The sequence below is a fragment of the Pongo pygmaeus genome, chromosome 4, assembly GCF_028885625.2.
Source record: "Pongo pygmaeus isolate AG05252 chromosome 4, NHGRI_mPonPyg2-v2.0_pri, whole genome shotgun sequence".
In the NCBI taxonomy this organism is placed as follows: Eukaryota; Metazoa; Chordata; class Mammalia; order Primates; family Hominidae; genus Pongo; species Pongo pygmaeus.
In genome coordinates this window covers 48,161,633-48,174,936 of record NC_072377.2, presented here as the reverse complement: position 1 = coordinate 48,174,936, position 13,304 = coordinate 48,161,633, and positions in this window count along the sequence as shown.

Below are 13,304 nucleotides of genomic sequence, written 5' to 3'. Positions count from 1 at the left end.
TCAGAAAAACTTTCTGGGAATACTTCTGTCTAGGTTTTATGTGAAGATATTTCCTTTTCCAGCATAGGCCTCAAAGCGCTCCAAATAGCCACTTGCAGATTCCACAAAAAGAGTGTTTCCAAACTGTTCTATCAAAAGGAAGGTTCAACTCTGTGAGTAGAATGCAGTCATCACAAAGAAGTTTCTGAGAATGGATGTATCTTGTTTTCATCTGAATGTATTTCCTTATCCACTAGATGCCGCCATCGCACCAAATAAGCACTTTCACTTTCCACCGAAAGGGTGTTGCAAAACTGCTCTATGTAAAGGAATGTTCAACTCTGTGAGTTCAATCCCCACATGACAAAGAAGTTTCTGAGAATGCTTCTGTCTAGTTTGTAGATGAAGATATTTCCTTTTCCAGCATAAGCCTCAAAGAGCTCCAAATAGCCACTTGCGGATTCTACAAAAACAGTGTTTCAAAACTGGTCTATCGAAAGGAAGGTTCCACTCTGCGAGTTGAATGCACTCATCACAAGGAAGTTTCTGAGAACGCTTCCATCAAGTTTTTATGCAATGATAATTCCTTTGGCAGCAGAGGCCTCAAAGCGCTCCAAATATCCACTTGCAGATTCTACAAAAAGAGTGTTTCAAAACTGCTCTATCAAAGGGAATGTTCAACTCTGTGAGTTGAATGCACAAAGCACAGGGAACTTTCTGAGAATGCTTTTGTCTAGTTTCTACGTGAAGGTATTTCCTTTTCCAGCATAGGCCTCAAATCACTCCATCCATCCACTTGAAGATTCTACGAAAAGAGTGTTTCAAAACTTCTGTATCAAAAGAAAGGTTCAACTCTGTGAGTTCAATGCACACATCACAAAGAAGTTTCTGAGTATGCTTCTGTCTAGTTTTTAGGTGAAGGTATTAACTTTTCCAGCATAGCCCTCAAAGCGCTCCAAATATCCACTTGCAGATTCTACAAAAAGAGTGTTTCGAAACTGCTCTTTCAAAAGGAAGCTTCAAGTCTGTGAGTTGAATGCACTCATCACAAAGACGTTTCTGAGAATTCATCTGTCTAGTTTTCATGTGAAGATATTTCCGTTTCCTGCATAGGCCTCAAATCGCGCCAAATATTCACTTGCAGATTCTACAAAAAGGGTGTTTCAAAACTTCTCTATCAATAGGTAGGTTCAACTCTGTGAGTTCAATGCACTCATCACAAAGAAGTTTCTGAGAATGCGTCTGTCTACTTTTGATGTGAAGATATGTCCTTTTCCAACATAGGCCTCAAAGCGCTCCAAATAAACACTTGCAGATTCTACAAAAGGAGTGTTTCTAAACTGTTCTATCAAAAGAAACGTTCGAGTCTGTGAGTTGAATGCGCTTATCACAAAGAAGTTTCAGAGAATGCTTCTGTCGAGTTTTTATATGATGATATTTCGTTTTCCAGCCTTGGCCTCAAAGCGCTCCAAATATCCACTTGCAGATGCTGCTAAAAGAGTGTTTCAAAACTGCTCTATCAAAAGGAAGCTTCAACTCTGTGAGTTGAATGCACTCATTACGAAGAATTTTCTGAGAATGCTTTTGTCCAGTTTCTACGTGAATTTATTTCCTTTTCCAGCATAGGCCTCAAAGCACTCCATACATCCACTTGAAGATTCTACGAAAAGAGTGTTTCAAAATTCTGTATCAAAAGAAAGGTTCAGCTCTGTGAGTTCAATGCACACATCACAAAGAAGTTTCTGAGTATGCTTCTGTCTAGTTTTTAGGTGAAGATATAAACTTTTCCAGCATAGCCCTCAAAGCGCTCCAAATATCCACTTGCAGATTCTACAAAAAGAGTGTTTCGAAACTGCTCTTTCAAAATTAAGCTTCAAGTCTGTGAGTTGAATGCACTCATCACAAAGACGTTTCTGAGAATTCATCTGTCTAGTTTTCATGTGAAGATATTTCCATTTCCAGCATAGGCCTCATATCGCGCCAAATATTCACTTGCAGATTCTACAAAAAGGGTGTTTCAAAACTTCTCTATCAATAGGTAGGTTGAACTCTGTGAGTTCAATGCACTCATCACAAAGAAGTTTCTGAGAATGCGTGTGTCTACTTTTGATGTGAAGATATGTCCTTTTCCAACATAGGCCTCAAAGCGCTCCAAATAAACACTTGCAGATTCTACAAAAGGAGTGTTTCTAAACTGTTCTATCAAAAGAAACGTTCGAGTCTGTGAGTTGAATGCACTCATCAGAAAGAAGTTTCAGAGAATGCTTCTGTCGAGTTTTTATGTGATGATATTTCGTTTTCCAGCCTTGGCCTCAAATCGCTCCAAATATCCACTTGCAGATGCTGCTAAAAGAGTGTTTCAAAACTGCTCTGTCAAAAGGAAGCTTCAACTCTGTGAGTTGAATGCACTCATCACAAAGAAGTTTCTGAGAATGCTTCCGTCTAGTTTGTAGGTGAAGATATTTCATTTTCCAGCATAGGCCTCAAATCGCTCCAAATATCCACTTGCAGATTCTTCAAAAAGAGTGTTTCAAAACTGCTCTTTCGAAAGGAAGGTTCAAGTGTGTGATTTGAATGCACTCATCACAAAGGAGTTTCTGAGAATGCTTCTGTCTAGGTTTTATGTGAAGATATTTCCTTTTCCAGCAAAGGCCTCACATCGCTCCAAACATCCTCTAGCAAATTCTACAAAAACAGTGTTTTAAAACTGCGCTCTCAAAAGGAACATTGCACTCTGTGAGTTGAATGCGGAAAGCCCATTGAAGTTTCTGAGAATGCTTCCGTCTAGTTTTTAGGTGAAGATATTTCCTTTTCCAGTGTTGGCCTCTTAGCTCTCCAAACATCCACTTGCAGATACTACTAAAAGAGTGGTTCAAAACTGCTATATCAAAAGGAAGCTTCAACTCTGTGACTTGAATGCGCACATCACTAAGAAGTTTCTGAGAATGCTTCTATCTAGTTTTGATGGGAAGATATTTCCTTTCCCAGGATAGGCCTCCAAACCTTCCAAATATCGACTTGCAGATTCTACCACAAGAGTGTTTCAAGACTGTTCTATCAAAAGGAAGGTTCAACTCTGTGAGTGGAATGCAGAGAGCACAGAGAAGTCTTTGAGAATTCTTCTGTCTAGATTCTAAGTGAAGATATTTGCTTTTACAGTGTAGCACTCAAAGCACTCCAAATATCCACTCGCAGGTACTACAGAAAGAGTGTTTCAAAACTGCTCTATCTAAAGGAAGGTTCAACTCGGTGAGTTGAATGCGCACATCAGAAAAACTTTCTGGGAATACTTCTGTCTAGGTTTTATGTGAAGAGATTTCCTTTTCCAGCATAGGCCTCAAAGCGCTCCAAATAGCCACTTGCAGATTCCACAAAAAGAGTGTTTCCAAACTGTTCTATCAAAAGGAAGGTTCAACTCTGTGAGTAGAATGCAGTCATCACAAAGAAGTTTCTGAGAATGGATGTATCTTGTTTTCATCTGAATGTATTTCCTTATCCACTAGATGCCGCCATCGCACCAAATAAGCACTTTCACTTTCCACCGAAAGGGTGTTGCAAAACTGCTCTATGTAAAGGAATGTTCAACTCTGTGAGTTCAATCCCCACATGACAAAGAAGTTTCTGAGAATGCTTCTGTCTAGTTTGTAGATGAAGATATTTCCTTTTCCAGCATAAGCCTCAAAGAGCTCCAAATAGCCACTTGCGGATTCTACAAAAGCAGTGTTTCAAAACTGGTCTATCGAAAGGAAGGTTCCACTCTGCGAGTTGAATGCACTCATCACAAGGAAGTTTCTGAGAACGCTTCCATCAAGTTTTTATGCAATGATAATTCCTTTGGCAGCAGAGGCCTCAAAGCGCTCCAAATATCCACTTGCAGATTCTACAAAAAGAGTGTTTCAAAACTGCTCTATCAAAGGGAATGTTCAACTCTGTGAGTTGAATGCACAAAGCACAGGGAACTTTCTGAGAATGCTTTTGTCTAGTTTCTACGTGAAGGTATTTCCTTTTCCAGCATAGGCCTCAAATCACTCCATCCATCCACTTGAAGATTCTACGAAAAGAGTGTTTCAAAACTTCTGTATCAAAAGAAAGGTTCAACTCTGTGAGTTCAATGCACACATCACAAAGAAGTTTCTGAGTATGCTTCTGTCTAGTTTTTAGGTGAAGGTATTAACTTTTCCAGCATAGCCCTCAAAGCGCTCCAAATATCCACTTGCAGATTCTACAAAAAGAGTGTTTCGAAACTGCTCTTTCAAAAGGAAGCTTCAAGTCTGTGAGTTGAATGCACTCATCACAAAGACGTTTCTGAGAATTCATCTGTCTAGTTTTCATGTGAAGATATTTCCGTTTCCTGCATAGGCCTCAAATCGCGCCAAATATTCACTTGCAGATTCTACAAAAAGGGTGTTTCAAAACTTCTCTATCAATAGGTAGGTTCAACTCTGTGAGTTCAATGCACTCATCACAAAGAAGTTTCTGAGAATGCGTCTGTCTACTTTTGATGTGAAGATATGTCCTTTTCCAACATAGGCCTCAAAGCGCTCCAAATAAACACTTGCAGATTCTACAAAAGGAGTGTTTCTAAACTGTTCTATCAAAAGAAACGTTCGAGTCTGTGAGTTGAATGCGCTTATCACAAAGAAGTTTCAGAGAATGCTTCTGTCGAGTTTTTATATGATGATATTTCGTTTTCCAGCCTTGGCCTCAAAGCGCTCCAAATATCCACTTGCAGATGCTGCTAAAAGAGTGTTTCAAAACTGCTCTATCAAAAGGAAGCTTCAACTCTGTGAGTTGAATGCACTCATTACGAAGAATTTTCTGAGAATGCTTTTGTCCAGTTTCTACGTGAATTTATTTCCTTTTCCAGCATAGGCCTCAAAGCACTCCATACATCCACTTGAAGATTCTACGAAAAGAGTGTTTCAAAATTCTGTATCAAAAGAAAGGTTCAGCTCTGTGAGTTCAATGCACACATCACAAAGAAGTTTCTGAGTATGCTTCTGTCTAGTTTTTAGGTGAAGATATAAACTTTTCCAGCATAGCCCTCAAAGCGCTCCAAATATCCACTTGCAGATTCTACAAAAAGAGTGTTTCGAAACTGCTCTTTCAAAATTAAGCTTCAAGTCTGTGTGTTGAATGCACTCATCACAAAGACGTTTCTGAGAATTCATCTGTCTAGTTTTCATGTGAAGATATTTCCATTTCCAGCATAGGCCTCATATCGCGCCAAATATTCACTTGCAGATTCTACAAAAAGGGTGTTTCAAAACTTCTCTATCAATAGGTAGGTTGAACTCTGTGAGTTCAATGCACTCATCACAAAGAAGTTTCTGAGAATGCGTGTGTCTACTTTTGATGTGAAGATATGTCCTTTTCCAACATAGGCCTCAAAGCGCTCCAAATAAACACTTGCAGATTCTACAAAAGGAGTGTTTCTAAACTGTTCTATCAAAAGAAACATTCGAGTCTGTGAGTTGAATGCACTCATCAGAAAGAAGTTTCAGAGAATGCTTCTGTCGAGTTTTTATGTGATGATATTTCGTTTTCCAGCCTTGGCCTCAAAGCGCTCCAAATATCCACTTGCAGATGCTGCTAAAAGAGTGTTTCAAAACTGCTCTGTCAAAAGGAAGCTTCAACTCTGTGAGTTGAATGCACTCATCACAAAGAAGTTTCTGAGAATGCTTCCGTCTAGTTTGTAGGTGAAGATATTTCATTTTCCAGCATAGGCCTCAAATCGCTCCAAATATCCACTTGCAGATTCTTCAAAAAGAGTGTTTCAAAACTGCTCTTTCCAAAGGAAGGTTCAAGTGTGTGATTTGAATGCACTCATCACAAAGGAGTTTCTGAGAATGCTTCTGTCTAGGTTTTATGTGAAGTTATTTCCTTTTCCAGCAAAGGCCTCACATCGCTCCAAACATCCTCTAGCAAATTCTACAAAAACAGTGTTTTAAAACTGCGCTCTCAAAAGGAACATTGCACTCTGTGAGTTGAATGCGTAAAGCCCATTGAAGTTTCTGAGAATGCTTCCGTCTAGTTTTTAGGTGAAGATATTTCCTTTTCCAGTGTTGGCCTCTTAGCTCTCCAAACATCCACTTGCAGATTCTACTAAAAGACTGGTTCAAAACTGCTATATCAAAAGGAAGCTTCAACTCTGTGACTTGAATGCGCACATCACTAAGAAGTTTCTGAGAATGCTTCTATCTAGTTTTGATGGGAAGATATTTCCTTTCCCAGGATAGGCCTCCAAACCTTCCAAATATCGACTTGCAGATTCTACATCAAGAGTGTTTCAAAACTGTTCTATCAAAAGGAAGGTTCAACTCTGTGAGTGGAATGCAGAGAGCCCAGGGAAGTCTCTGAGAATTCTTCTATCTAGATTCTAAGTGAAGATATTTGCTTTTACAGTGTAGCACTCAAAGCACTCCAAATATCCACTCGCAGGTACTACAGAAAGAGTGTTTCAAAAGTGCTCTATCTAAAGGAAGGTTCAACTCGGTGAGTTGAATGCGCACATCAGAAAAACTTTCTGGGAATACTTCTGTCTAGGTTTTATGTGAAGATATTTCCTTTTCCAGCATAGGCCTCAAAGCGCTCCAAATAGCCACTTGCAGATTCCACAAAAAGAGTGTTTCCAAACTGTTCTATCAAAAGGAAGGTTCAACCCTGTGAGTAGAATGCAGTCATCACAAAGAAGTTTCTGAGAATGGTTGTATCTTGTTTTCATCTGAATGTATTTCCTTCTCCACTACATGCCGCCATCGCACCAAATACCCACTTGCACTTTCCACAAAAATAGTGTTGCCAAACTGCTCTGTGAAAAGAAATGTTCAACTCTGTGAGTTCAATCCCCACATGACAAAGAAGTTTCTGACAATGCTTCTGTCTAGTTTGTAGATGAAGATATTTCCTTTTCCAGCATAAGCCTCAAAGAGCTCCAAATAGCCACTTGCGGATTCTACAAAAACAGTGTTTCAAAACTGGTCTATCGAAAGGAAGGTTCCACTCTGCGAGTTGAATGCACTCATCACAAGGAAGTTTCTGAGAACGCTTCCATCTAGTTTTTATGCAATGATAATTCCTTTGGCAGCAGAGGCCTCAAAACGCTCCAAATATCCACTTGCAGATTCTACAAAAAGAGTGTTTCAAAACTGCTCTATCAAAGGGAATGTTCAACTCTGTGAGTTGAATGCACAAAGCACAGGGAACTTTCTGAGAATGCTTTTGTCTAGTTTCTACGTGAAGGTATTTCCTTTTCCAGCATAGGCCTCAAATCACTCCATCCATCCACTTGAAGATTCTACGAAAAGAGTGTTTCAAAACTTCTGTATCAAAAGAAAGGTTCAACTCTGTGAGTTCAATGCACACATCACAAAGAAGTTTCTGAGTATGCTTCTGCCTAGTTTTTAGGTGAAGGTATTAACTTTTCCAGCATAGCCCTCAAAGCGCTCCAAATATCCACTTGCAGATTCTACAAAAAGAGTGTTTCGAAACTGCTCTTTCAAAAGGAAGCTTCAAGTCTGTGAGTTGAATGCACTCATCACAAAGACGTTTCTGAGAATTCATCTGTCTAGTTTTCATGTGAAGATATTTCCGTTTCCTGCATAGGCCTCAAATCGCGCCAAATATTCACTTGCAGATTCTACAAAAAGGGTGTTTCAAAACTTCTCTATCAATAGGTAGGTTCAACTCTGTGAGTTCAATGCACTCATCACAAAGAAGTTTCTGAGAATGCGTCTGTCTACTTTTGATGTGAAGATATGTCCTTTTCCAACATAGGCCTCAAAGCGCTCCAAATAAACAGTTGCAGATTCTACAAAAGGAGTGTTTCTAAACTGTTCTATCAAAAGAAACGTTCGAGTCTGTGAGTTGAATGCACTTATCACAAAGAAGTTTCAGAGAATGCTTCTGTCGAGTTTTTATGTGATGATATTTCGTTTTCCAGCCTTGGCCTCAAAGCGCTCCAAATATCCACTTGCAGATGCTGCTAAAAGAGTGTTTCAAAACTGCTCTATCAAAAGGAAGCTTCAACTCTGTGAGTTGAATGCACTCACTACGAAGAATTTTCTGAGAATGCTTTTGTCCAGTTTCTACGTGAAGATATTTCCTTTTCCAGCATAGGCCTCAAAGCACTCCATACATCCACTTGAAGATTCTACGAAAAGAGTGTTTCAAAATTCTGTATCAAAAGAAAGGTTCAGCTCTGTGAGTTCAATGCACACATCACAAAGAAGTTTCTGAGTATGCTTCTGTCTAGTTTTTAGGTGAAGATATAAACTTTTCCAGCATAGCCCTCAAAGCGCTCCAAATATCCACTTGCAGATTCTACAAAAAGAGTGTTTCGAAACTGCTCTTTCAAAATTAAGCTTCAAGTCTGTGAGTTGAATGCACTCATCACAAAGACGTTTCTGAGAATTCATCTGTCTAGTTTTCATGTGAAGATATTTCCATTTCCAGCATAGGCCTCATATCGCGCCAAATATTCACTTGCAGATTCTACAAAAAGGGTGTTTCAAAACTTCTCTATCAATAGGTAGGTTGAACTCTGTGAGTTCAATGCACTCATCACAAAGAAGTTTCTGAGAATGCGTGTGTCTACTTTTGATGTGAAGATATGTCCTTTTCCAACATAGGCCTCAAAGCGCTCCAAATAAACACTTGCAGATTCTACAAAAGGAGTGTTTCTAAACTGTTCTATCAAAAGAAACGTTCGAGTCTGTGAGTTGAATGCACTCATCAGAAAGAAGTTTCAGAGAATGCTTCTGTCGAGTTTTTATGTGATGATATTTCGTTTTCCAGCCTTGGCCTCAAAGCGCTCCAAATATCCACTTGCAGATGCTGCTAAAAGAGTGTTTCAAAACTGCTCTGTCAAAAGGAAGCTTCAACTCTGTGAGTTGAATGCACTCATCACAAAGAAGTTTCTGAGAATGCTTCCGTCTAGTTTGTAGGTGAAGATATTTCATTTTCCAGCATAGGCCTCAAATCGCTCCAAATATCCACTTGCAGATTCTTCAAAAAGAGTGTTTCAAAACTGCTCTTTCCAAAGGAAGGTTCAAGTGTGTGATTTCAATGCACTCATCACAAAGGAGTTTCTGAGAATGCTTCTGTCTAGGTTTTATGTGAAGATATTTCCTTTTCCAGCAAAGGCCTCACATCGCTCCAAACATCCTCTAGCAAATTCTACAAAAACAGTGTTTTAAAACTGCGCTCTCAAAAGGAACATTGCACTCTGTGAGTTGAATGCGTAAAGCCCATTGAAGTTTCTGAGAATGCTTCCGTCTAGTTTTTAGGTGAAGATATTTCCTTTTCCAGTGTTGGCCTCTTAGCTCTCCAAACATCCACTTGCAGATTCTACTAAAAGACTGGTTCAAAACTGCTATATCAAAAGGAAGCTTCAACTCTGTGACTTGAATGCGCACATCACTAAGAAGTTTCTGAGAATGCTTCTATCTAGTTTTGATGGGAAGATATTTCCTTTCCCAGGATAGGCCTCCAAACCTTCCAAATATCGACTTGCAGATTCTACATCAAGAGTGTTTCAAAACTGTTCTATCAAAAGGAAGGTTCAACTCTGTGAGTGGAATGCAGAGAGCCCAGGTAAGTCTCTGAGAATTCTTCTGTCTAGATTCTAAGTGAAGATATTTGCTTTTACAGTGTAGCACTCAAAGCACTCCAAATATCCACTCGCAGGTACTACAGAAAGAGTGTTTCAAAAGTGCTCTATCTAAAGGAAGGTTCAACTCGGTGAGTTGAATGCGCACATCAGAAAAACTTTCTGGGAATACTTCTGTCTAGGTTTTATGTGAAGATATTTCCTTTTCCAGCATAGGCCTCAAAGCGCTCCAAATAGCCACTTGCAGATTCCACAAAAAGAGTGTTTCCAAACTGTTCTATCAAAAGGAAGGTTCAACTCTGTGAGTAGAATGCAGTCATCACAAAGAAGTTTCTGAGAATGGATGTATCTTGTTTTCATCTGAATGTATTTCCTTATCCACTAGATGCCGCCATCGCACCAAATAAGCACTTTCACTTTCCACCGAAAGGGTGTTGCAAAACTGCTCTATGTAAAGGAATGTTCAACTCTGTGAGTTCAATCCCCACATGACAAAGAAGTTTCTGAGAATGCTTCTGTCTAGTTTGTAGATGAAGATATTTCCTTTTCCAGCATAAGCCTCAAAGAGCTCCAAATAGCCACTTGCGGATTCTACAAAAACAGTGTTTCAAAACTGGTCTATCGAAAGGAAGGTTCCACTCTGCGAGTTGAATGCACTCATCACAAGGAAGTTTCTGAGAACGCTTCCATCTAGTTTTTATGCAATGATAATTCCTTTGGCAGCAGAGGCCTCAAAGCGCTCCAAATATCCACTTGCAGATTCTACAAAAAGAGTGTTTCAAAACTGCTCTATCAAAGGGAATGTTCAACTCTGTGAGTTGAATGCACAAAGCACAGGGAACTTTCTGAGAATGCTTTTGTCTAGTTTCTACGTGAAGGTATTTCCTTTTCCAGCATAGGCCTCAAATCACTCCATCCATCCACTTGAAGATTCTACGAAAAGAGTGTTTCAAAACTTCTGTATCAAAAGAAAGGTTCAACTCTGTGAGTTCAATGCACACATCACAAAGAAGTTTCTGAGTATGCTTCTGCCTAGTTTTTAGGTGAAGGTATTAACTTTTCCAGCATAGCCCTCAAAGCGCTCCAAATATCCACTTGCAGATTCTACAAAAAGAGTGTTTCGAAACTGCTCTTTCAAAAGGAAGCTTCAAGTCTGTGAGTTGAATGCACTCATCACAAAGACGTTTCTGAGAATTCATCTGTCTAGTTTTCATGTGAAGATATTTCCGTTTCCTGCATAGGCCTCAAATCGCGCCAAATATTCACTTGCAGATTCTACAAAAAGGGTGTTTCAAAACTTCTCTATCAATAGGTAGGTTCAACTCTGTGAGTTCAATGCACTCATCACAAAGAAGTTTCTGAGAATGCGTCTGTCTACTTTTGATGTGAAGATATGTCCTTTTCCAACATAGGCCTCAAAGCGCTCCAAATAAACACTTGCAGATTCTACAAAAGGAGTGTTTCTAAACTGTTCTATCAAAAGAAACGTTCGAGTCTGTGAGTTGAATGCACTTATCACAAAGAAGTTTCAGAGAATGCTTCTGTCGAGTTTTTATGTGATGATATTTCGTTTTCCAGCCTTGGCCTCAAAGCGCTCCAAATATCCACTTGCAGATGCTGCTAAAAGAGTGTTTCAAAACTGCTCTATCAAAAGGAAGCTTCAACTCTGTGAGTTGAATGCACTCACTACGAAGAATTTTCTGAGAATGCTTTTGTCCAGTTTCTACGTGAAGATATTTCCTTTTCCAGCATAGGCCTCAAAGCACTCCATACATCCACTTGAAGATTCTACGAAATGAGTGTTTCAAAATTCTGTATCAAAAGAAAGGTTCAGCTCTGTGAGTTCAATGCACACATCACAAAGAAGTTTCTGAGTATGCTTCTGTCTAGTTTTTAGGTGAAGATATAAACTTTTCCAGCATAGCCCTCAAAGCGCTCCAAATATCCACTTGCAGATTCTACAAAAAGAGTGTTTCGAAACTGCTCTTTCAAAATTAAGCTTCAAGTCTGTGAGTTGAATGCACTCATCACAAAGACGTTTCTGAGAATTCATCTGTCTAGTTTTCATGTGAAGATATTTCCATTTCCAGCATAGGCCTCATATCGCGCCAAATATTCACTTGCAGATTCTACAAAAAGGGTGTTTCAAAACTTCTCTATCAATAGGTAGGTTGAACTCTGTGAGTTCAATGCACTCATCACAAAGAAGTTTCTGAGAATGCGTGTGTCTACTTTTGATGTGAAGATATGTCCTTTTCCAACATAGGCCTCAAAGCGCTCCAAATAAACACTTGCAGATTCTACAAAAGGAGTGTTTCTAAACTGTTCTATCAAAAGAAACGTTCGAGTCTGTGAGTTGAATGCACTCATCAGAAAGAAGTTTCAGAGAATGCTTCTGTCGAGTTTTTATGTGATGATATTTCGTTTTCCAGCCTTGGCCTCAAAGCGCTCCAAATATCCACTTGCAGATGCTGCTAAAAGAGTGTTTCAAAACTGCTCTGTCAAAAGGAAGCTTCAACTCTGTGAGTTGAATGCACTCATCACAAAGAAGTTTCTGAGAATGCTTCCGTCTAGTTTGTAGGTGAAGATATTTCATTTTCCAGCATAGGCCTCAAATCGCTCCAAATATCCACTTGCAGATTCTTCAAAAAGAGTGTTTCAAAACTGCTCTTTCCAAAGGAAGGTTCAAGTGTGTGATTTGAATGCACTCATCACAAAGGAGTTTCTGAGAATGCTTCTGTCTAGGTTTTATGTGAAGATATTTCCTTTTCCAGCAAAGGCCTCACATCGCTCCAAACATCCTCTAGCAAATTCTACAAAAACAGTGTTTTAAAACTGCGCTCTCAAAAGGAACATTGCACTCTGTGAGTTGAATGCGGAAAGCCCATTGAAGTTTCTGAGAATGCTTCCGTCTAGTTTTTAGGTGAAGATATTTCCTTTTCCAGTGTTGGCCTCTTAGCTCTCCAAACATCCACTTGCAGATTCTACTAAAAGAGTGGTTCAAAACTGCTATATCAAAAGGAAGCTTCAACTCTGTGACTTGAATGCGCACATCACTAAGAAGTTTCTGAGAATGCTTCTATCTAGTTTTGATGGGAAGATATTTCCTTTCCCAGGATAGGCCTCCAAACCTTCCAAATATCGACTTGCAGATTCTACATCAAGAGTGTTTCAAAACTGTTCTATCAAAAGGAAGGTTCAACTCTGTGAGTGGAATGCAGAGAGCCCAGGGAAGTCTCTGAGAATTCTTCTGTCTAGATTCTAAGTGAAGATATTTGCTTTTACAGTGTAGCACTCAAAGCACTCCAAATATCCACTCGCAGGTACTACAGAAAGAGTGTTTCAAAAGTGCTCTATCTAAAGGAAGGTTCAACTCGGTGAGTTGAATGCGCACATCAGAAAAACTTTCTGGGAATACTTCTGTCTAGGTTTTATGTGAAGAGATTTCCTTTTCCAGCATAGGCCTCAAAGCGCTCCAAATAGCCACTTGCAGATTCCACAAAAAGAGTGTTTCCAAACTGTTCTATCAAAAGGAAGGTTCAACTCTGTGAGTAGAATGCAGTCATCACAAAGAAGTTTCTGAGAATGGATGTATCTTGTTTTCATCTGAATGTATTTCCTTATCCACTAGATGCCGCCATCGCACCAAATAAGCACTTTCACTTTCCACCGAAAGGGTGTTGCAAAACTGCTCTATGTAAAGGAATGTTCAACT